Source organism: Vombatus ursinus, unplaced genomic scaffold (genome assembly GCF_900497805.2).
Source record: "Vombatus ursinus unplaced genomic scaffold, bare-nosed wombat genome assembly UNPS02014768.1, whole genome shotgun sequence".
Lineage (NCBI taxonomy): Eukaryota > Metazoa > Chordata > Mammalia > Diprotodontia > Vombatidae > Vombatus > Vombatus ursinus.
Window position 1 is genome coordinate 7,375,112 of NW_020954546.1, and position 3,433 is coordinate 7,378,544.

Here is a 3,433-nt window from a genome sequence, read left to right on the forward strand (position 1 = left end):
CAGTACCACATCCCTGACAAGTGATTGCCCTCACTCTGCTAGCATGCCTTCTGTAATGGGGAACTCACTACCTTATAAGGCAGCTCATTCCATTTAGGGGAAGCTCAAATTGTTAGGAAGTTCTTCCTTATATAAGGCCAGAATTGGCCTCTTTGTAACTTTTGGCCCATAATTCCTCTTTATTATCCGAGGGATAAGGATGCCTTATATAGTAGAGGCTGCAAAGAGTTTGGTTACTTAACACTTGTATTTAGAGAAGCTGATCTTTGGAATTCTCACATGACCTAGGTAGAGATTTACTTTTGGACCACTTCAGTGTGGGTTGTTTAGTTTGTCTTTGAATTTTTTGGCTACATATGTGGAACAGGAAATCTTCTGGAGACAATGGAATGGGAGTCATGAATCCTTCATCCTTAGTTTTCATGGCTAAGGTCTTCCTAGACAGTATCATAAACAATTCACTGAGAATTCTGCCTTATCCTGAAGGGTTTGGTTAAAATCCAGGAATCTTGTTTTCTTCTTGACTCTCTAAGCATACTTTCTAATAATAACTGTGCCCCCCTTACCATTAAGCAGATTTTCTTGCCTTTACCACGGTTCCAAATGGAACTTTGCACTTTATTTTCATCAATGGTTTCTGAATTAGTGTCATCAATTATTTATGGGAATGCTATCTTCACGGCTAGGGAGAGCTATTACAGATTCAAGGCAATTACTGGCACCAAATAAAAAATGTTCTTTAAGAAGATGTCAAAGCCATGCTTGGTTGAGTTAAAAAAAAAAAGATGGAACATTCTTCTCAATTACTTAAACTTTGAAGGGATGGTCACATTTGATATTGAAGTTATAACTTTTAGAATTTAAAGACTTCTCTCATGATATATATGAGGAAAGTGGGATTGAGTTCGTGTCTCCCTGAGGCAAAAGGGTGATTTAGAGCTGGAAGTATCTAAGAGGCCCTGTAATCCAACTCACTCATTTTACAGATTAAGAAACTGAGGCCCAGAAGATTTAATGAGATGCCTGATGTTATATAGATAGTAAGTGTCAGAGGCAGATTTGAATTCAAGTCCTCTGACTCCAAAGGTAGTTTCCCTCCTTCGCCGTGGGGCGTTTGTCTTTGGGGCTCCTAAGTTACCTATGTGCTTTTTGCCTTCCTCAATGGGAACTCTGTCTGTCTGTCTGTCTGTCTATCTGTTTCTCTCTCCGGGACTGTGTCTCTCTTAGTCTTTCTGTCAGTTTGTCTCTCTCACATCTCAGAGGTTCAAAGCCTCTAGAACTGTTCTTCTTCCCCCATAAAAACTTATGCTTATGCCTTCTTGGGTTATTGGTCTTTTGTGAAAAACCAAAGCCTTAAACTCATGTAATGAAGGATAAATAGCGAGCCTTTCTAATCTTCTCTGGCTAATGCACACCCCATCAGGTCCTGAGCCCAGGCCACTTCCAGGGAAACATATGGCTCAGTGCTAAAAGAACTTAGTGCTGCAGTGTGACTAAGCAATCCTGGCTAATTAATTCCTGGTTCTTCCTCACTCCATGAGAGTGGCAGGTTGTAGAATGCTAGAAAAGTATCAATAGTTTCTGGCTCACTTTCCTTGGGGTGCGTCACCCTTCCACTTATCTAGGCAGAATGGCATCTGCAAGTATATGGTAGCTAATGAAGGAGACTGGCTAGGTAATCTCAGCCACTGAATACATTTTCTGCATCGTGTTTCTTTTTTGAGTGCAGATGACCAAATGATGATACTGAGATAGACATTTCCAGTCTTGGAAGCTATGACATGAATATGAGGTCGGAACTCCTGGGTCCCTCAGTCAGAGATGCTTGGCAGTAGGAGTTTCCATATCAGAGAGGATAATTAACTACCAACAGGAGAAGGAACCAGGCATATACCCTGGCTCGCCAGAAGACATGGACCTAGATGAAGTTGTACTGTGTAGAACCAAGGTGAAAAGTGAAATATCTATTTAGCAATCCTGCATACTGCTTCCTGTTCTGAAATTTAAGCTTCAAACTCCTGGGAGAGCATAATAAGAGTTATAAGTTAATTTACAGTACTTTTAAGTGTCAGTGACAAATGTAGTGGATTGAATTTCTTGATATGGGCCTTTATTTTGTATGTCTATATTTCTATTCCTTGAACTTTTTTTCTCTCTATTGTTTATGCTTATATTAGTTGCAGCTGCTCCAATGGATTTTCTCTTCAAACTGTTTATCTATCACAAAGGAATATGATTTCACTTCTAAAAGTTGGAGACATTAAAAATATAAGATAAATTTCAATTTTTTTTGGAAAATCTGAAATGATTATATATGACTGCCCTCAAGTTGTTTCAGTTTTTTAAAAGTTGCAGGTTTTTTTTGAAACCAGTCTATCATGTTTTACTTACCAAAATGAATAATATTAAGGAATAATATAATAATAATAACAGATATTGGGGTATTTTTAACTTTCACACAAAGACTGTTTAACTTTGATTTTACACATTTCATCTTAAAATATGTGCTGAATACACCTATGTCTGTGCTGTGCTATGTCTCTGTTTGTGCTGAATACACCAATGTCAAGGTCTGACACTAGTCTTTTCAAGTTTGACCTAGTTTGTGTGTACCATAGTAATACTTGCTTGTCATATTCACTGTGAGTTGGAGGGAATTCATTGTGTCAGTCTTACTTTTGTGAACTCTGATTTGAACTTTGTTTTCATTGACAAATGGATATATTTATGTCATAGACATACTAAAATATGCCATAATTTTATCCCTTTCTTCATCACCTCCCCAATTCCAAGGTTCTTGGGGAGATCCTGGGTAAGATGCCCCATGGTTTGGAAAACTGTGGATTATGGGTGGGAAAGTGAGTGGGGACCCTTAGTCTTTCTCAAAGCACTTCCTTCAGCTGGGAAGGGGCAGGTCTGGCTGTTAAGTCTTGGGACCCCTAGTACTTTTAGGGAGGTTTGAATTCAGATATGGGCTAATGTTAGGGAGATTGTCAAAAGTCTAGTGGACTTGGCGTCAGAAGGTCTAGTTCTGACATTTACTGAGTGATTAACTTGTCTGAGTTTCAGTAGCCTCATTGGTAACTGGGGATATCAATACCTGATTTTCTTAGCTAATGTACTATATAAATGTGAGTTATTTTTTGTTATTCTGCTACCATACAGTGTCTGCCCTGTTAACTCCTTATTGTCCTAGGGCTTCAGTATGCCTTCCATTTCTCAAAATAATCTGAGAACAAAGTGGCTGGGTGGTGGTGATGTGAAAACCCTAGAATCTCTGACAGTGTTTTTTTTTTTAATTACTATTTATTTAACTGTGTATATTTATTTTAGTGGAATACCTTCTGGCTCTTGGTATGGGGGGGGTAACATTTGTACTTATTACAATTCTAAGTGACAGAATGGGAGCTGATATCTAGGTCTCTTGGCTTCT